This window comes from Pipistrellus hanaki, assembly GCF_964339955.1.
Source record: "Pipistrellus hanaki genome assembly, chromosome: 4".
Taxonomy (NCBI): domain Eukaryota; kingdom Metazoa; phylum Chordata; class Mammalia; order Chiroptera; family Vespertilionidae; genus Pipistrellus; species Pipistrellus hanaki.
In genome coordinates, this window is record NC_140506.1 from 47,445,098 (window position 1) to 47,467,130 (window position 22,033).

Sequence of the window (22,033 nt, forward strand, 5' to 3'; positions counted from 1 at the left end):
CTCCTTCACTACCTGGAAGAATATGAATAAGGGGTCTTGCCCATAATAAGAGATTATCAGAGACAATCTGGTTTGACCTCGCTATATGGCAGGACAAGCTAGTAGTGAACATCTGCTTTTCTAATTATCCTGCAATGACCTTCCTCCCCTCCCAAGGTGATCTTGGTTTTAAATATTAGAACCTTAGGGTAGAAGAAAGTTTCAGCCTCCCCTATAGCACAGATATAACATTTTAAAACAGCAAAATCCTCAAACACTTGGATTTTTCTCATTCAAAGTATTTTGCAGTAAATACTGTCACTTATCATTTAAAAATAATTATTTACCTATAATGTGTCATAATAAAGATTAACTTGAAATCAGGCTAAAACAAAATAAAAAGTAAAAGGTAAATGTTAGGAAACTCCATGTGCTAGTACATCAGGAGATATACATCTTTAGGACACCAAACTCTTTTTTTTTTTTTTTAACTCTTAACATTTTCATATAATCAATGAATATGATATCTTCATATCTCCCTAGCAGCTCAACAAGTTAGTACACCTATTATCAGAATAGTCATTTTTAAATCCAATGGCTATTATTATAGAGGCCTGGCACACAGATTCATGCACTGGTGAGGTCTCTTGGCCTGGCTGTGGACATCCTCCACGGGGTCTTGGAATTCGAGAAGGCACAGGCCAGGCAAGGAACCCCACGGGTGCATGATTGGGCCTGGGGAGGTACCACGGGAGGGCTCCAGGGCATGTTCGGATTGGCTGAACCCCAGCAGCAAGCTAATCTACCAGTTGGAGAGTTTTCAAAATTGTTGCAAAAAAATAAAATTTGATTTTTGTAATGAAAAAACTTGATTGGCTGAGAGTTCTTGTAAAAAACTCAAACTTAGTAAATATTTTGTTTATAGTAAACCTCTCTGTTATAAAACAAGTTATAGTATCAATACTCTGTTCAAAGTTGTACCAATTGGTCAATACTATAATGCCTCATTAATTAATATAACACATATTCAAAAGTTAAGAAAATATGTAAAGAGTTCAGCTGAACTATAATAGCAAAATAGAAATATGATTTTGATATTGTTATAATAATCTGGTTATTTAAAGGAAAGGAGTAAAGGAAAGACTAGGTAATATAGGCATTCCATTTATTCAGCTTTGCTAATTTAACACTCTCCAAAACTGTTCCCCACAGATGGGGTTAGGGACTAGACAATAGATAATACTCAGTGAGGGCTGAGTGACATGGAAAGGTGCTCGTCTGTCAATCACACCTGGGAACAGGTAATTGGCCAGAATAGGTGCGGCCACTGCCAGGAAGCAAAATCAGAATATTTACAATTCTGAACAAAGGAAGTTCCCTCTCTTGGCTCTTGGTTTTTATGGAACTCTTTTGACTCTTGCTTCTTCTGTTTGCCTGAGCTCCTGGGACTCCTGCTGTAGGGGCACTCCATGTGGTCCATGACCATATGGGACCCACACAATGGACTGATAGACTTTAATTAGCCTCAATGTTGAACTGGACTCTGCTGCAACAAGAAACAAAAGCTCTGGACACTGGCCCTCCTTTTGGCTCTGTTGGACCTCTAGCTGCCCCTTTTTCAGGACTGGATTAAGGGGAATGGGACTTTACAACCCAAGAAATATAAGTCCACTTAAAGTTTTCTACTACATCTCATTCTCCTGTGGGGGCTTCTGAAAATGCTGAAAATTTCAGTAGTACCCCAAGAACCCCACACCCACTCGTGTCTGGGAAATCTGGCCCACTGATTTCTCTGGTTACAATTTGTTGTGTATCTACTATGTTAAGGTACTTTATATACATCAACTCCTTTAATTCTCATAATAACACTTCAAAATAGTTATCATTCTCATTTATGGAAGAGGAATCCTGGGCCCAAAAAGATTAACTAACATGTCCATGTGTCATAGCTAGGGATAGCATGCACTGAACCCAGATCTATTTGGTTCTATTTTAAGGTGCTCTTATCTCCAGAAATGAATCACTTACTCATACAAAACATAATTTTATAGAAATTATATTAACAAAAATGTAAAATGTTTATTCCCAGATATTTAGACTGCTGATTTTTACTGACTTTTTTTTATACTTAGCCTTTTCCTGTTTGTTTGTTTTTGCAATAAGTACTTATCATTTCATATATAACTAGAGGCTCAGTACTTGAGTAGTGTCCCTGGGCGTGGCCAGTGATTAGGACCAATAGGGGCCTTCTGTCTGCCCCCTGGTGATCAGTGCACATCAGAGTGAGCTATCAAACTCCTGGTCTCCTGGTCAAACTTCCAAGGAGACACTTTGCATACTAGCCATATATATATATGTAAAATATTTTAAGAATTACCCCACTCTCAGTGGGAATTATAATTTTTTATTTTACGTTTCCTATCTCTCTTCATCTGAGACATCTTCTATTCTAAACTTCTCTCTTGGCAATTTGTGTTTATCATTTTATTCAAAATCTATTTCAAAACTTACATAATTACTAAATATCTTTTGATTAAACATGACCACTTCACCAATCTTTTTGTATTTTTTATTTGTGCTTCCAAATGCTGTTAAAAGAAAATGTTTCTTATATTACTTTGATAATGTGTGTTTTATGTCCTTCTTTGAAATCAGTACTAGAGTAAACTGAAACATGTTGAGCATTCAGATAACGTTGGGAATCATGATTTTGAAGGACTTTCAATCTACACAGTTGTTTGATTTTTCTCTATCTAATCTCAGCAAAGAAGTTAATCAATAAACACAAAGAATGCATTAAAGTCGTGATATGATAGAGTAGCAGAATGATGATGGTTCAGAGCTTTCATGTGACTGGCATACATCTTGTGGTGCTTCCATATCCATATTTATATGGTTCCACTGTGAAGGATAGGAGAAGCAAAATTCACCTTTTAGGTAAAGAAGCAAAAAGTATAAGATGCTATGTGGTAGGATTTAAAAAATAGCCTGGCTGGAGTGGCTCAGTGGTTGAGCATCGACCTATGAACCAGGAGGTTGATTCAGGATCAAGGACACATGCCCGGGTTGTGGGTTTGATCCCCAGTGGGGGACATGCAGGAGGTAGCCAATCAATGATTCTCTCTCATCATTGTTATGTCTCTCTCTCTCTCCATCTCCCTTCCTCTCTGAAATCAATAAAAATATATTAAAAAAATAAAACAAACAAAATCTGATGGATAAAATATAACTAATGGGATGAAAACATTAACCTGAATAAATAGTGATGCATAAGATGAACATAAGAAATAAGTAGACTGTGGTAAGTGATGCTGAGGTTTGGATGTAGAGATGTCTCTTAGATTGGCAGCGATCCCTACAGGATTGGGGTGAAAAAGAAGCATGCACCAAATGGGCATGAGCATAGGCACCAATCCTTCCATTTCCTTATCTGTACCACAGTGTCTGGGCATCATGAAGGAACAGAAAGGTTGGACGGTCTCTCCTCACAAAGAGCAGAGACAGTAAAAAGAATAAGGCCATAAAAAAAAATAATAAAAAATAAAAAAAAGGAGCCCATAGAAAGATCACTGCTATTCTCTGAAAGGTAACTATGACTTCAACAACAGAAAAGTAAATTATTGAGGGATGAATGTAATTTGGCAAATACGTAAGGGGTATTTTAGAAAGGTAGAACTAACTATAAAACTTCGGGAGAAAAAGGAAGAGGCGGTGAAATTGTGGGTCAGGATATAGCTTTATAGTCTCTTAATGTTCCTGTATTTCCAACTATTAAATTGTCATCAGGAAGATAATAATTTGACATAATGAATGAAGTCTCTTATCCTACTCCGTGATTAAAAATGGGAGCTGTACCTCCTTAAAGTACAATAACTTTGTATTTGAAATTGCCATTCTGCACATTGTTTTTAAATGTTCATTCTCCTATAATGTTTCCGATAATTTTTATAAGGTTAAAAACACAGTGCTTAATATTTCAAACACGTATGAAAATCCAATCTAATATTAATTATTGCCTTTAAAAATGAGTTATGTTTGAAGAATTATATCTAAGCCAAACATCTGTAGATCATGTTTCAGCCGCAGGCAAAATGTAATAGTTGAGTTATAAATTCCTAAGAACAGTGACTATAAGAAAATACGAGCATATTATAAGCACTGCCAGAAAACATTACAATAAAGCAATAAAAAAAAATTATAGTTTATGTGATCCAAAGAAAGCCCAGAAAAATAATTTTGGAATCTCACCAATCTTTTAACATATTTCAAAATGATACTTTTCTATTGTAGGGTCTCTCTCTCACTCTCTCACTCTCTCCTCTTTTTAATTTAAACACATATAATGGTTAGAGTCCTTATTTTATCTTTTTTCTGTTTCTTCAACAATAAAAATCTGGAGTGCCATTCTTCTCATAACCAACTAATAAGTGTTTAAAAATGACTAAAAAGAAGACTTTGGGAAGAAACCCACACTACAACTGAGTAAAGGGGGAAACAGGACCGTGTGATTTTTCCTCTGTAGAAAAGCCCATGAGGAGGGTTATATGCTTTCTGTGAACTCAATGTAGGCTGAGTGTATCCACCAGCTCTGGCTCACCAGAATAGAAGTTTTAAATATAAGTTTTACTATTCAACAATGCTCTCTAACCTGAAATAAATACTGTGAAAGAACATGGCAAGGAAGTGGGGTATTGTTATTAATGAGAAATAATTACACATTCTACCTGTAACTAAAGAGGTTTCAAAATGTTGCACTATGATAAAACACATTTAACTATAAACCTTATTGAACCAAGAAGCAATAGATTTGAGTCCTGATTCTGGTTCTGCTAAAGTCTATGTGCATTCGGGTAAGTTACTCAAGAGGGATGGGACTCATGTTACTCATTTAATGCATTTATTAGGCCCTGAGGTTTCTTCTAGCAATAAATTTGTTGTATTATATATAAAAAACTAGAGACCCGATACGTAAAGATTTGTGCAAGAACAGGCCTTCCTTCCCCTGGCTGCTGGCACCGCCTTCTCTCTGGCCAAAGTTGCTTTTCCACCTTCACTTTGGCCAGAGCTGTCTTCTGCCTCTCACCTTGTCATGTCAATTTGCATATTCTCTCCTTACTGGCTGTGGGTTATGCCATCTTTGTCGTGGAGTTACAGTCAATTTGCATACCATGTATTTATTAGATAGGATTATAAGAGACATATATATATTTATGAACCCTTCCCCCCCAATTCACTCTTAAAATGGACTATTTTGTTTGTCAATCCCATCATCTTTCCTGTATTTTGGACTCTCAGAGCCACTTTAGCCCTTCCATTTTACCTTCTCCAGGATTGCTACATGGAAAGCTAAAGTAGAACCCATAGCAAGAAATAATATGCAAAAATAAGAAATGTGAGGCATCAAGATATTATTTTATGGTAATAAATAGGTACCCTGTACTGCTTTACTGACAGCAAAACTCTATCTCCCTAAAATATTCTAAGAAGCATGTCTCTGGGCTATTCTGACTTGCTGCATTCTTCCTCAACAAAAATCTCTGAGGCCAACAGACGTTGGGCATTGTGCCAGAAGGAAAAGGAAGACATCAGAGAATTATATCTTCAGAGGCATTGTATCCTTGTCTCATTCTTTATATTATTTCTATTATTCTTTATATTGCTGGATTGGTTTGAGTAGCTGGTTTGATATCAAAACGGAGTGAAAATAAACTTTGACCAGATCATTATTCTTAAACCTGAACCAATCTTTTCTGGCATGGTTCATTTTGACTTTCCCATTCATATCTAGTCACAAAGTAGTCTTCCTGTATCATTCACAAAATCCTTCCAACATTATATAACTCAAAATTTAACTTTTACTAAGTCTTGAAAATTTTATATGGTTCAGTGAACTCATTCACTGAGGCTAAGTACGTGCACGAATTTCGTGCACTGGGCCTCTAGTATTAATAATAATATCCAACTCTTATGTAGTATTTTATATGGGCTATGTATTGTTTAAGTACTTTATATATATGAACTCATTTAATTCCTATTATAGTCCTATGCAATAGATACTGTTATAATCTCCATATGAAAGAGGTAGAAAGATCCATGACATGCCCCAAATCACTTAGGAAGTAGGAGAGCTAGGATTCAGACTGCTTTAATAGTCACAAGGCTATAGTATATATAAAATGCCTCTGCACTGGTTGTTTATTGTAGGGAGTGGCTCTAGGGTCAAGCCTCGGGCTGACCTGTGGCAGGACCACAAATAAGTCCCAGCCTGGAGGGCAGAGCTCTGACCTTATAGCCCTCCCTAATTCCTTCCTAAGTAGCTAATGGGCTGTGGGAGGTGTAGCCAGTGTTGCCAAAACAAGAGAAACTCACCAGAGCAGTGTAACTATGTTGACCACTCCTTGTTTATTTCTGACTATAAAATAAAACCTCAGCTTTCCTGCTGGATCTTTTTGTGTCCTCATCCAGGCCTGGGAGATTCACTGAGCCCCAGCTGTCTTCTCTTTGACTGTCTTTAATCCTTCACCACCCCTCCTCAGGTTCACCCTTGGCCATGCTAGCATGGCACAGGTTACTGCCTTATATATTTGACAGTGTTCCCTAGGACCATTATAACTTTTCTTTATTATGAAACCTATATAATCCACCCCTCAGATTTCATTTCTTTTTTTTTTAAGGCTAAATCTTCCCTTGTGATAATTCTGAGTCATCAGTAAGTTATTTCATCAGTTACTGGAAGTTAAAATTCTAACATTTTGGTCTCCCCCAAAGCATGAGAAACAACTTAAGCAAATCTCAACTTGTTGATAGTCATTTAGAATACCTTAAACATTAAAGTCTTAAATTAGAAAAAAAAAAAGTGCTTATTCTATTCAAATTTATTTTTCAACTCTTATCTACATATTAGGTTTTCCTCCACAGACTACTACATTTTCCATAAGTAACTGTGGAAGTTCTGATTATTAAAATTATATGGGTTAGAATATTAATATACAGTCAGTAAATATTCACATAAACATACTACATCTATTAAAATCTCCTTCAATAAATTATAAAATATTTCATTGTAACTCTCCTATTAGTAATTTACATATGTGTATGTAAGAAGTAGAAATTGACAGTATCAATCAGAATACACTATTGCAACTTGACAAGCAAACTGAATTAACTGTCATATGCTTTACTATCAAACCTGACATTGCTTTCTTTAGTTTTCAAAGTTCCGCTCTTTTTAGAAAATATTTTCATTTTAATAACTCTTTATAATCTTCAACACACAATCCTAGCCATCTCTTGCTTTAATATTATATAACAGTGAAACCATGATATGTGAAAACAAATTTTAATTTTTGCAATTTTTGTAAGTTGGCATGTACATATTTCACGTAATTTAAGTCATAAAATTATCACACAATTTGAGATTAGACCTAAATAATGTCACAAATCATGGAACTAATGATTAATGAATACATTTTTAAGTGCAATAAAACCTTAGTAGTTTGGAGAGCAGTGTATCTACAATAGCAGAAAGTTTAAGTTATGGAACACTTTTAAAAAGGCAGTTGTACTATGTATCAGGTGTGAATAACAATACACATCGCTTATGAGATGTCAATTATATTTTAAGGAATTTCCTTTGAATAGAGTAGAATGATTTGAACTTCTAAAAAATTTGGGTTTTTAAAGTATGTTCCAAGGGTTTAAGAATTTCTCCTAAAAATTCTACTAGTATTATGTTACTAGTATTAATTAGATGGTTATATTATTGTGATACTGTTCTCTTAAATTTTCAAAATTTATTAATTAACATTAATTTGATAAGTAACTATTTCCATTGAAATACCCTTTTATGATTTCCAGAGCTTTGACTCCATCAATCATCACATGCTATAATATATCAATAAATACCCCTTTCAGCTAACTATAATTAAGTTTATGTTTCTTGCTCTTTAGAAACCAACAGAACCCTTTGTAGGACCCCCTTCCCTTCATAGCCCAGCATCTCAAAATTGCAGCCCTTATTTCCTACTATATTCTTTTCTGGCATTCATTTCTCAACCCCAAGCAGTCTGGCTTCTGCCTCTATTTTAATATTGACAACTACTCCTTCCTTGCCGTTGTTTCCTTTCTTGCCCATTTCCTAAGTATTGTGGATTCCCGGTTCTCTTTTATCTCTCACACATTTATTCACCTTAGTTAGTTGGCAAGCTCAAATAATTTAATATTTAATATCTCGGTTCAAATATAATATACAGATATAATATACAGATATACAATGGTTTTGTTTTTTGCTTAAATTAACCAGAGGAGATTTTATTAAACTAATAAACATCTTGATTGGCTCCTCTTTAAACTCTGCCATTAAACACTTATTCACCACAGGGATCTCTCTAGAACTGCTTCTCATTTTAAATCTTTTCCTGAGCATTTCTCATTCAAAGCCACTGCCTTCTTTTTAACATAATTTTACAATATTAGATTCCTTTTTTCTAAAGTGTTTAAATTCATTTAAGTTTTAAAAAATGTTGTTTTATTTTTATTTACTGGATATTTCTTCTCAGACCTCCAAAAAAAAATATTTTCCTACTAGTTCCCACTTTGTAGTCTTCCCAAAAGAGCTTCTTTGCCTTACTAGGGAAGAGAAAGAAAATTTTCTTCCTATCATGCTGGAGTTCTTGGTCTTCTTTTGTATTCTACATGCTTTTCATTTCAACCTCATTCACCTATTATCTCGATGCTAAAAAATCAGTCTATATCTCTGACCTTAGCTCTTCCTCCAAAACCACACACATATTTCAAGTGCTTATTAGACAGTTCCACTTCACTGATTCAAAGGTCTTCTAAAATCAACATGTCCAAAATTTAATTCAAAATCTTTTCCTTAAACTCACATCTCTTCCTATATTATGGAGTCACCAGCTACCTAATCTCCCCCTCCCTTCCCCTAGTATTAGTATCAGGGTCAGCAAACTATGGTACAGTCTGTTTTGTTTTATGGCCTGCAAGCTAAGAATGGTCTTTACATTTCTAACCAGTTATAAAAATTAAAAGATACAAGAGATGCTGGAGTGTCCATATATGGTACATAAATTCTAAGATCCCTGTCTTAGTCATCAAATTCTTCGACTCTTTCTTTCTCTAGATATTAAATGGTCACCATATGCTCTCAAATTTTTCTCTGTCTGCTACCAGTATCCCCAAGCTGATGTCATTTCCTGCTGAAGAAAATAAAAAACCTCCTATCTCACCTCCAGGACTCACATCTTGTGGTATAATGAGAAATATATATTTGGTTTTTGTGCCCCACCCCTATCTCCTCCTACCCGCTTCCTTAATTTGCCCTATGTATCTCTTCCATTTGGCCTTTCTGGAATGTATCCTTCCTAATAAAATTGTAATTAGAAGTATAATGAATTAGTGAACCTGAGAAGGGGTGTGGGAACCCCCAAATTTATAGTCAGCCAGTAAGAAGTGGGGGCAGTCTTGTGAGATTGAGTCTTTAACTTTGGAGTCTGCACTAACTCCAAGTAGTTAGTGTTAGAATTTAATTGAGCTGAATCAAAGGACACCCAGTGGGTGTCTACCCTGAATACTAGCATTAGACTTCTCTTTTTATAAATCAAGTCAGATCATTTCACTATCCTGTTTAATAATACTAAAGGCTTTCTACAATGCATAGGACAACTCCAGGCTCTTTACCTTTTTATATATATTCACATTTAATTACATTTTTATACTATCACTGTCCTTAATTGACATTTTAAAATAACTTCCTAGCTATACATCCCTCTAGTAAGGATGTTTTTAGGAGAAAATCACATTTGTGGAAGCCATTTACTTCATTAATGCACATAATACTATTTGTAGACAACATATAACTACAATAACATAATTTGTATATTGTTATTTGGACTGTTTGTGGTTTGACAGGGATTATTAAAATCAGATGAAGTGAAGGGAAAAGGTTATCTACAATTATGGCTTAAACCATAAACATAAATGCCTTTTAACAATTTAAACAATTAAATATATATGTGTGTATATATATGTATATATATACATATATATGTATATATATGTATATGTATATAAATTCAGAGAGGAAAGGAGATAGATAGAAATATGATGAGAATTATTGATCAGCTGCCTCCTGCATGCCACACACTGGGGATATAGCCCCAACCCAGGATATGCCCTGACTGGGAATTGAACCGTGCCTTCTGATTCATAGTTCAATGCTCAACTACTGAGCCACTCCAACCAGGGTGACTTAAACAATTTTTTTTAAAAAAATGTGAATGGTCAGAAAATATACTGGTAATGAAATATCAGAATTTAACATATAAGCTATCAAATGAAATTTAAATGTGATGCCTTAAAACTCTTCCCAGTTTCTATTAAAAAAAAAAGAATATTAGATAATAATAATCTTTAAGGACTCTTACAGTTTTAAAATTCTATTATTTTAATTGGGTGATCTATTTCTTTAATATTTAATCTCACCTTTGCAGTACACTTTTTAATTCTTTAGTTCAATAGGATAATACATTGTTGGTTAAAGCAAATTCATATAAAATGACCTAATATTTAAAAAGCAATCAGTGAAAGTAAATATTGGATTTCTTCATGTTAAATCTAAAAGTCCATCACTATACTTCCTTTTTACTTTATTTGTTGCTTAACATATCTCAACAGTGAATCTATCATATCAACATAGTCATCATGATCCAAGCTGCAAATAATAGAGAATGTCAATGTCAATTTTGCTTTCTCACACTTGCTTCCCTTCACTTCATCTGATTTTAATAATCCCTGTCAAACCACAAACAGTCCAAATTACCTTCATGACACAGAAGCTTTCAAGGAGCAGACAGAATCTCAACTTTCATTTAGCAACTACAAAAGAAAGCTGTCCAGCTGGACAAATATTATTTTCACACTTGACAATCTCTACAGTTGAGCATGCATTTTAATTTTAACTAAACCTGCCAGGAGTTTGATATGAGCTTCTTGTTTTGTGTAGATTGACTCACAGGATTATCAGACCAATGACTGTAACTGTGATGAAAGAACTCAATATTTTTATACTAAAAGATAAATCATATACCCAAACTGAGGGATCAAAATGGATATATAAGAGATAATTTGGAGGCATAGGTTACAGGAATAAATAACTACTTAAATCAGGTGCTTTAATGACTAAATTTGTCTAAAGACAAATAATACATCTTGATGTAATTTTGAAAAGTAACAGTTAACTAAAAATAAAATTAAAAATGACAAAATTGTACTCCAAGATACCATTGAGAAACAGGTTCTAAGAATGAAATCTAGAGAGACTTTTAAATTGTTTTAAACTGACTTGACTTCAAAGTCAAATTTCTAGAACACTTCTATGCATAAATTTATAACACAACTGGTGTTCTTGACAAGATATTAAAAAGTCCACTCTATACTAATTAATGTACCCTTATATACACAATGTAAAACTTCAAAAAGTCAGAGTAAAAATGAATAGTAAGCTTGTAGAAAAGTACTAGAATATAAGTTATAGTGTAAAACTATACTATGTATTATTATGCCTTTGAAGTTTGATTTATTAAACTTGTCTACAAGTTTCAAATAGTAAAATATTTCTGGGACATTTCTGTCTAAGGTAGGCCTGGATTTTTCCTGTAGTTATTAGAACCTCCAATTCCTAAACATCAAGTGTCCCCTCAGTTTTCTATACTTAATTCTAGTATTAGGGTCTTCCTTCTCCAAAGGCTAATCCATTGGCCATTGAAGTATGATTTCTCCCCTAACTCTATCTTGAATACCAAAGCTCAGTTTCCTGTAAAGCTCCTTTCTTTCTCTTTCCCATGGTCTTCTGACTTCTCCATTTCATCTATATCCATTTCTGCCACTATAACTTGTGTGTGGGAACTCCTGTTCTAACTATCCCACTCCATACTACATCACTCCCTTTGATGTCCCATAGGCACCTTAAACTCACATACTCCCAAACAATCTTACTATTTTCTCTCTGAAATTTCTTTCTTTTCGTGAGGTCCCTATTATAGCTAGAAGCACTACTATCAACCTATATACTCAAGTCAGAAATGTGAGAATCATCTACCACATTCCAACATTATCTTACCAAACTCATAGCCAAATAATGACTCTTAACTCATATCTCTCACATCCATTCATCTCCTCCTATTGCTCCTGTGTAGATTAAAATTCCATCCTCTGGCTAAGTGCAGCAGTTTCTTAAAGAATCTCCCTTTTAGTATTTTGTATCACCTCCCTCTAACTAATTCTCTATCCTACCACTAGAATGATCTTTGTAAAACAAAGAGAGGAATCAGTGTTTATAGCAGGATTCGAAATCTAAGTGACCAGGAGAAAAGTCATCCTCTTCTGAAATAGAATTTTAAGTTTATTCAGTTAAAAAAATAAGCTCCATCAAAAGAGTTTCCCCATTAGTCTATATAATTCAAAACAAAATTTTGAAATTTCACAATTAAATTTTATCATCATTTAATTCATTCAGTTCCCACTTTGATTTCATAGGGATATATTTTAATGTCTTCCTACTTGTGACTTTCCCCACCACCCCCAATAATTGCAATTCTCTAAAAGCTTAACTAAATTTTTGCTTTCCCATGTTATAAATGCTTTGATTAAAGATTTATAATAGATTTTTCATAAATTGCAACCAAAATTGAGAGGACATTTTAACAAGAGTATTTTATACTGTGGTAAGACACAAAGCAATTTTTAAAGTCTCAAACATTTCTAAAATCCAAAGAGAGAAACTGTATACTGCCATGCTTAACTCATTTTTGTTTTCTTTCCATCAATCTGATCACAAAAATCTATAGGCTGGTTATCTTGTGTATGTATAAAAACATTTGTACTTTTTGACAACTATACCTTCTATTTAGATTGGTTGATATTGCAAAATTTTTACGTTATTATGAATTATAATGTGCATCACAATATATTTCAAGTATAGTTGTCTCCATAGGTTCTACATTTATTTTAAAAATGTTCATGATGTTATGTTCAACCACAACATATTTTTAACAAAAACCATATAATTTTATCATGTTGAAATATTAGAAATATTCAATGATACTCATGTAAAACTGGTATAATTTAACTATTGATAACTTTCTTTTAATGGAGCCAATACATTAACAGCTATTGTTTCACATTTTTATACATGCACAAGAAAATTTGAAACCAAAATTGAGAGAGATTAACTTAGAATCATCACTTTATCTAAATGAAAAATCATGTTTCACAGAGTTGTACATAAATGCACCTTCTGCAGCTAAGTATGAAAATGTAGTATTTGCAGGCATGGTCTTAAAAAAAGACTGTGAGTAGATGCTGATCCTCTTCAGCAGACTGGTGTCTTGTTTTCATGTGATCAGTGATGTTATTACAGCCCCCTCATGTGTGAATTACACATGAAAATTCTATTCAGCAAGTAATAACTGTTACATTTGCACTGGTGTGTGTTTTTTTAATTACTGTAATCAAAAAGGGTTATTATAAAATAAAAATGTGTTACCCAATAATGAAATAAATAGGTAGTTGTGGATTTATACTACATGATACATGATGAAACTCTTGTAGCAATAAAGTTAGGACTGTATTCATTCAATGGCAAGATTGAATAAAGACTGAGAAACTGTGCAATCCATGGGCTAGGGCAGCTGCCCAGAACAGCTGGCTGGCACATCAAGAGGCCAGCAGAAGTGGCAGCATTGGATACTTCTGCCATCACTATCACCATCACACAAAAGCTGAATAAGTCAGCTGTATCACTGCTCATGCCAGAGTGCATTCATTTTATCACCAAGCACCCTTCATGCTGCCCTTGAAAAGGATGTGTTAGCCTATAGTATTACCACTGGAAAGAATCTGGAAGAGAGAAATGGGCTATTGCCAATTTAACCATATGTTAAAGTGAGAATTCTGTTCACTACACTGGCATCTCACATATGAAATCGTGTCACAGTGTGGAAATACAAAGTGTAGGCCTACTTAAACCTAACCTAGCTTATTTACATGCAAGTATTTAAATAATACTTCATTTAAAAATAAAAATGAGACAAATGCTAAACCAGATGTAATGCCAGGACAAAAGGCATAAAATGGGACTATCCTGGGCAAGCTGTATATATGACAGGGTGTCATTATGATGTGCTACTTTAAATTACAATATGACATCCATAAAATGGAACTTAAGTATCTATAAAAAGTGATAATCTAGCTCTATGTGGCATGACATAAAAAGATTTCCAGAAAACTGAATGCAGCCAAAAATACCAGGCAGTGCATGTCCATGCTGGCCTTCAGGAAGCCAGCTGAGGAGCAGGTAATTATATGGTTGCCCATAGGTTTTCTGCTGGTTACAGTCCTAGGATAGGCAAGGATAGCAAGTTGAGGCTATAGGAAGTTTATGTAGCAAGGGCTAAGTTATTACAAAGGAAATGCTAAAACTTTCATCTGGATTTATGAATAGATTTTTAAAATTTAGGAGGAAAATTGTGATAAGAAGGTATTGCAAATTTAATTATAGACATGATATTTCTGAGTGGATTATATGAATAGAAATGTCCAGAATAGAAATGGAGGAGGCATAGGAGGGAAATGCATGAAAAAACATAATGTCACATGGAAGTTCAGAACACCAAGACTCACACATGTCTTGGAAATTTTTTGGACGAAATCCACGAAATGCATTGTAATCTCATGGGTATGCATGCACACACATATCTTAAAAGCTTCATGAAACATTATTTAACCTTAATACTTCCTTTGATGTTTTCTAGTCTACTCTAGTACTTTTCTTCCTCTCTCCCCACTCTTGCTATTTTTTTTTTTTTTTTAAAAAATGCTTCCACAGCCTCCAAATTGATTTTTAACATCTGCATTTTGGCTGAGATTTTTAGATTACAAAGAGACCTTTGTGTTTTTTTTGTAGAATCATTACAAAGATATGACCGGCAAATCCAGAAGAGATGTTCTTTGAGAAAGGGTAAAGGAGAGAAAAGCAGAATATTAAGAACTGGCATGGGGAACACTAACATGAGGAGGGAGAAAAGCCAAAGACGGTAAAGTAAGAGGGTCAGAGGATGGGATAAACCTGCAAAAAGAAATGAGTAGTCAGCAAAAGCCTTTTTCAATTTGTATTTTCCCTTCCTGCAGTGTTTTTAAAGTGCAGTTCAAGAATAATTTAAGTAGAATTACTTCAGCCACTTGTTAAAAATTCAAGTATCCAGGCCTCATTCCAGGCCCAGTGAATTGGAACGCTGGATGTGGGTCCTGGAGCTGGCAATGTAAAAGTTTTCCAGGGCATTGTTTTCACCAAGTATTTTGATCTCAGTGCCTTTTAACAAATCAGTTTTCAAAATGATACTTTCCAGGAACATGCAATCTCACTTCACACTTAAATGTATTCTTGAAAAGTTGCTTAGTGAGTACTTGCATAGAAAACCATTATTCTCCTAAAGACTTCCATGATCAATTTCAGAATTATGTTCATCCCTCAGGAAACAAACATGTTTCTTGAAGCTTCAGCCTTTAAACAAACATTATTCATCCATCTAATTTTTCTGTATTGCTTATGCAAGTGGTTGGCCAAAAGAACTTACAACCATGATCTTTATTCATAAGAGGCAGGGGAGAGGACAGCTGCAATAATATCAACATTAAACAATTTCATTAAAAAAATAATAAAATTAAATATACTGTTAACAAATTTCATTCTGATTTTGAACTGATCTTAACAGGTTAAGTATATCACAAACAGGTGACATTTAGCATAAGTCACAGGCAGGAAATACCACCGGGAGATAGTTTTCAGAAAATACAGAAATTAAAGTTTGTAATTAGACTCAAACAGCAAAAATATGCCTTTATGTGGTGAGTTCTGCTAACAAATATATTTGCCAATTTATTACCAATTGATAACCAAGAAGGGTGAAATATGAATCTATTATCTTCCAAGCTGGGAAGCATAGCTAATAACAACTAAAGGAGCTAACCTGTATTCACTTACCTCTTATCAGGCCCTGCTCTAAATCCTTTACCTGATTAAATCATTTCATCTTCACAACAATCCTGTGAAGTAAATAACCCTTTGGCCCTCACCTCCCAGATAATGAAGGAAAGGTGTAGGGAGCTGTGCAACTTCCCAGAGGCCACTCAGCTCCAAGAGGGAACCGGGATTCAAATCCAGACAGCCTGTCTCTAGAGTCTGTACGCTAGATAATGTGCTTCACTGCGATTGTAAGGAAGTCTCCGATGTTGAAGTTAGTTGCCACTGTAGAAAGATTTGCTGTTTAAAATCTGGAGTGTTTTTGTTTGTTTGTTTGTTTTCTGTTCTTGATTTCAAGATAACATGAGTCTACTTTAGATTCCTGCTCATGTTTAGCTATTAGACCTCATTATTATATAAGGTACTTTATTTATTATATAAATTCCCAAGATAGCATTAAGATGGGATTTCAGTAACACAATGAACATAAAATAGAAATCTGTTTTAAAAGATACTTAATTCTGTTTATGAGGGCAGGATAACATAATGGTTTAGAGCTGTGCTTCCCAAACTTTAAGGTCCTAGTAACCTGGGAATCTTGTTTAAAATGTAGCTGTAGCCAGTTTGGCTCAGTGGTTAGAGCATGGGCTGGGTTCTATTCTGGTCAAGGACAGGTACCTCCGTTACAGACTCCTCTACAGCCTCCGCGGCATATCCAATCAATATGATTCTCTCACTTAGATGGTTTTTTCTGTCTTTCCTCTCTCTTCCACTCTCTCTAAAAATCAATGGGAAATTATCCTTGGATGAGGATTTTTTTTTTTTAAGTAGATCTTTCCTAACCAATGTGGCTTGGTGGTTGAGCATCAACTTATGGTTAGATTCCTGGTCTGGGAACATGCCTGGGTAGCAGGCTTGGTCCCAGTGTGGGGGCATGTAGGAGGCAGCTATTCAATGTCATCAGAACGTTTCTCTCTCTCTCTTCCAATACCTTTCTTTCTGAAATCAATTAAAAAAATTTTTAATGTAATTCTTCAGTAGGGCTGGGGTGGGCCTTGGATTCTAAATTTATATATATATAAATATATATATATATTTGAAATGAAGTACACTAAAAAAATAAATAATTAAAATAATTAATGTTTGCCTAGTCATTGATTAAAAAATCAAACAAACAAACAAAAAAAACACCAGTAAGAATAAAATCTGGTGACTCAATCAAAGAGGATATGATAGCTATGGAAGTGTTTTGGTTTGGTTAGTATCTTTATGAGTCAGCAGAAAAAGATCAATAAACAATTTGCTTCTCTTTTCATCTTTTATTTCTCTAACACGGGTGCTGAAGAAGACAACTGTGGGACAGATTCTAATATATTTATTCTAAATTAAAAGTAGATTCAGCTTAGGCAATGCAGACCTGCCCTGGCAGCTCATTTTGAACAACAGAAAAAAAAAAAAGAGAAAAAAAAGAGAGAGGAATGTGGGTAAGTAGATTATGCTCTCCCTCCTCTCTCCCCTTTCTGTCTTTCCCTGCAGAATGCTCTTGGCTGCTCCTTTAATGTCTGGTGTGGTACTAGAAAAAACTTTAACACAAGTAACAAGTGTTACTATAGAAAGCAAGATTTTCAGAACTCTGCGTAACAGTGCTTTATAAAAAGGACTGCCGTACGAAAAATTTTAAGAATTCTCAACTACACTGAATAAGAATTCTTCAATTGAAAATAATTATCAAGTTTACCTTGTACTTTTAGTGGGGGGGAAAAGCAATTGTGCTTTTTAACATCCACAGAGGTGATAACCACCAAGATCAAATGGTTAGCATCAGTGGTACAGGAACAATAGAATGTGAACAGAATTATCTCAATGTCATGTCTTGGTATTTGGGTTTCTATTAGTCTGAACAGAATTCCTGAAAAACAGAAATTCACCGAAATGTCTGAGCTAACTTTCTCCACTTACAAGGCAGGTATTAGCTGTCTCTTGACACTGGAGAAGCAAGGAATTCCACTTCAGTGTGACCTATTTATGCCTGTTAGATTTACCATATGCATTTTTTAATGACCTCAAAACCAAAGGAAATGTAGAAACCTATTTGAAAACTGACATTAAGGTTGTGACACCAACCAAAACAACAAGAAAATTTAAAGTTAAACTGACACACAATCCCCAAATCAGCCTAGTACACCCCTAATTTGAAAAACCGTTACTGTGAGAAGTAGCGATGGCGTGTCAGCCTTTACTTTGAAACTCCTAATGTCTGTCATCTGGCTTTTGTGTCACAACCTTAATATTATTTAAATATAATTTTTAATATATATTATTTAAAAAACACCTTTGAATTGAGGATACTCATAAAGCTTTGAAGAAGCCACCCTGGAAGTCCCGCAGCCCCAGCACGCTGCTTTTCGTAGAAGTGGTGCATAAAACATTTGCTGTTGACAAATCAAATTCATTACAAGGTGAGATGGATGCATTTTAAAATAACTGGCTGGCATCATTATCTGTAGCGCCTTTTATCAATTATTCTCCATTTCCCTTTTGACTGAACTTTTCACAGTTCCCTTTCAGAGTCTGAGTGTTATGCCTTATAGTCAATGCTTTCAACCTGTTTAGACAAGTCATAAGTTAAACAAGCAGTGGTACTTTGTTTTCTAGAAATGAGAAAGGGTTGTAGAAATAGTTACATATTATTTCTTTCAATTCGCTGATTTTTAATTAAAGACAAGCAAAGTCAGTTAGTGGTGGTTTCATCTCATACCAAGGATTTAAAAATGAAGCCATACTGTTCAGGTGGAAGGAAGAATTTCAAAGAAAGAGATGTAAAGATAGATGCTGGCAGCCCTGCTGCACTGTTGCGCAGATTTAGTTTAAAATTGAATTATGCTTCCCCTGACATGGGAGATCAGGCGCATCATAAGGCTGACAGCTGGCTGGCACACTAACTTCCTAAAGGAAGATGTGAGCTGTGTTTTCTCTTAGAGGCCAAAGGAATAGAATTATAGAAGCCTTCAAGGAAATGAAGTAGGCAAGGTACAAATTATTTGAAATATGATGAAAACATTTCTTACCTAATTTTGTTTCAGAAGATACTAAGAATGAGCTGGTCTTCCAATTCTAAGTAGGTGGAAAGGTATTTCCTTCTGATTTGTTGGTAAAAGAGCTACCCGTTCTTTAGGATCTTCAGCAGAGTTCTTTCCAAAATATACAAAACACACCTATAAAATAATTAGATAACATTCTGTCACTGCCTCAATGGAAGGGACATAGTCACAACATTAGTTCTGTACATAGGGAGTGACAGTACTATCATTAGGTTATGACATACAAGCTTGATCCAAGAGATGCTGAGCATACATAAAGACACGCTGAAGTTGGAGCTCCTAAGCAAACAAACCTTATTAACAAGTTGGCCCACAGCTTACAAGCACATGGATAACAGAAGCTCCTATGAAAATGCATATTCAAAGCATTCTTTTTATTTTCATTGATTTTTCAAACGTTCCTAAAGAAATGTGGATCACAGAGAGTAAGGGAAGGTTACAGGATACAAAACAAGCAGTGCCTTTCAATATAATTACTTTTTTCCTGTTTAGTTACCAGTTCCTCCATAACAATTTATTAAAACCATCTTTTTTCCACTCTTGGGGTTGTCTTGTTAAAACATATTCTGAATTCAATTGACCTGGGGGTGGGGCTTGAGATTGTATGTATATTTCTAACAAGCTCCCAGGTCACTCCACCAATGCTGTGGGTAGGTCCACAGAATACACTTTCACTAGTAAGGTTCCACCAAACTACTACTCTTTCCCTGCACCAACGTACACTGTTGTTAATTCTTAGCTATTGGCCCTTTGTCTTTCCATATAATTTTAGACTCTTTCATCCAGTATTCTCCCTTCCCCATCAAAACAGGTAAAAATTTGGTTGATATTGCATTGATCAAATTAGGCACCTGCAAAATGTTTCGTTTTCCGTCATGTGCATTGTACATATTATTCCACTTATTGAGGTCTTATTGTCACACGGTAATGCTTCTCTATTTTCTCCAAGGGAGATTTGCATATTTCTTGATATGTTAGATGTGTTCCTAAGCACTTCATATTTTGAATGTTAATTTAGACAATATCTGTTTACAAAGCTTTTTTCAATTTTGTTTATATATATATATATATATATATATATATATATATACATTGTATATATCTGTATAATTTTTGTATATTGATGTTTTTATCCAGGATATTTATTAAACTCTATATTTTCTATAGTTTTACATTATGAACAAGTAATGAGTTTTACTTTTTCATTTCAAAAATCTATACTTATTTCTTTATCTTGCCTTACTAAAAGAAAAAATAAGCAATAAACAATAAATGTACTTTTTTAATAGAAAAGAAAATTTTGTTACCTATAATCAGCCAAATTATTCTTTTGGTTAAGCTTAGGTTGACTAGAAAACTGATATGAAGAAGATCCCAAGTGTTCCTTTTGATAAATACAATTTTTGGCTTTTCTTTGGTATCTGACAAATAAGTGCCTTAATGTTACTAACACCTACTATTCCAAGCTGATTTCCAGTTTATATTCCATCAGAAACAGACAAAACCCTCACAGACAACTTGACCACTTGGGGAAATGAATCTGAACAAAAGGAAACAGATGAATTATTACAAGGAATATGGTTCACTAAAGTGGAGATGCCAACACTAGGAAGCCATTATAGAGATACAACACATCACCTAACGCCACAGCTGAAATCACAGCATTTCTTGGAAACCCCACAAATAACTCAGATTACTTTCTTGATGACAATGTCAGCCTGCTCTCGGGTGAACTGTCCTTCTTGATAGCTTTTAATCAGCTTGATCAAAGGAAAATAGTAGCACTTACTGTTCCACACACTGTCAATGTTGTTAACATTGGTTACCTGAGGAGAGATATATGTACATGATGGTGGGATGGAAGAAAGGGTAAGGAAAGGAGGCAGTAACTAAAAATAATAACAATAATAATAATAATAATAATAATAAAAACACAACAAACCGTTTCATTAAAGTATGTTCATAATCAACTACAAATAATAATTATGAAGTACAGTAATGCAGAACATGCTAAAATGGAGAAGTGAAAACAGCATCCAGACAGCATTGCAACCATCCTTTATAATAAAAGCCTAACCTGCTAAGTGTCCAGTCATCTGGTCTTCCTTTCAACCAATCAAAATGTAATATGCTAATGATATACTAAGGCCACTCAACCACTCGCTATGACTCGCTATGACGTTCATTGACCACCAGGGGGCAGACAGTAGACCAGTCGGTATGATGTGTACTGACCACCAGAAAGCAGATGCTCCAACCAGTAAGTTAGCTTGCTGCTGGGATCTGGCTGATCAGAACTGAGCAAGATGGGCCATGCATGCCCTGGAGCCCTCCTATGGTCCCTCCCTGTCTGGCCAACCTCCTGCATCCCTCCCTGGGTGGTTAGCCTCGATCCTGCTCAATGCAGAAGTTTCCCCCTGGTGGTCAGTGCACTCCCACAGGGGGAGCACCACTAAGCCAGAAGCTGGGCTCACAGGGAACAGGGAGCAGGCCTAAGCCATCAGTCAGACATCCCCCAAGGACTCCTGGACTGCAAGAGGGTGCAGGCAGGGCTGAGGGACTCCCCTCACCCCCCCAGTGCACAAATTTGTGCACCAGGCCTCTAGTTTAAAAATATGTGCACAAAATTTTTGGTTAAGAAGATCAATGAATGTGTGTTTTTCACTATTTCCTTTTAGAGATACCCTTAAAAAAGATAATAAAGGTATTTATTGGGGTGGGGGGAGAGGATGTAAATCCATAATAGTGAAGAGATTGAGCAAGCCCTCCATACAAATTTGTACATGGTAAGACAGATGAACAAACATTCATAGCAGAAACAGAACAGGAGCCAAAACTGGTTTGGCTCAGTGGATAGAGCATCGGTCTGTGGACTGAGGGGTCCCGGGTTCGGTTCTGGTCAAGGGCATGTGCATTG

General features: G+C 35.1%; 1 protein-coding gene and 1 long non-coding RNA gene across 5 annotated transcripts in view; one reads left to right on the forward strand and one right to left on the reverse strand.

Moving 5' to 3' along the window:
* Positions 1-22,033, forward strand: part of LOC311622019 — a 1,104,806-nt gene that overhangs the window by 471,281 nt on the left and 611,492 nt on the right. The gene's annotated exons all lie outside the window — the stretch shown is intronic.
* The window catches only part of KIAA0825, a 318,764-nt gene that overhangs the window by 279,424 nt on the left and 17,307 nt on the right, over positions 1-22,033 (reverse strand). The window contains exon 1 of one of the 4 annotated variants that reach the window (XM_084882634.1): positions 20,906-20,928. The exons of 2 other annotated variants lie outside the window; for them this stretch is intronic. The gene's annotated coding sequence lies outside the window, so the exon portion shown is untranslated. Of the gene's footprint in view, positions 1-18,347; positions 18,452-20,905; positions 20,929-22,033 lie in introns of those variants that run through there. One more of the 4 variants, XM_084882633.1, reaches the window with a different exon arrangement.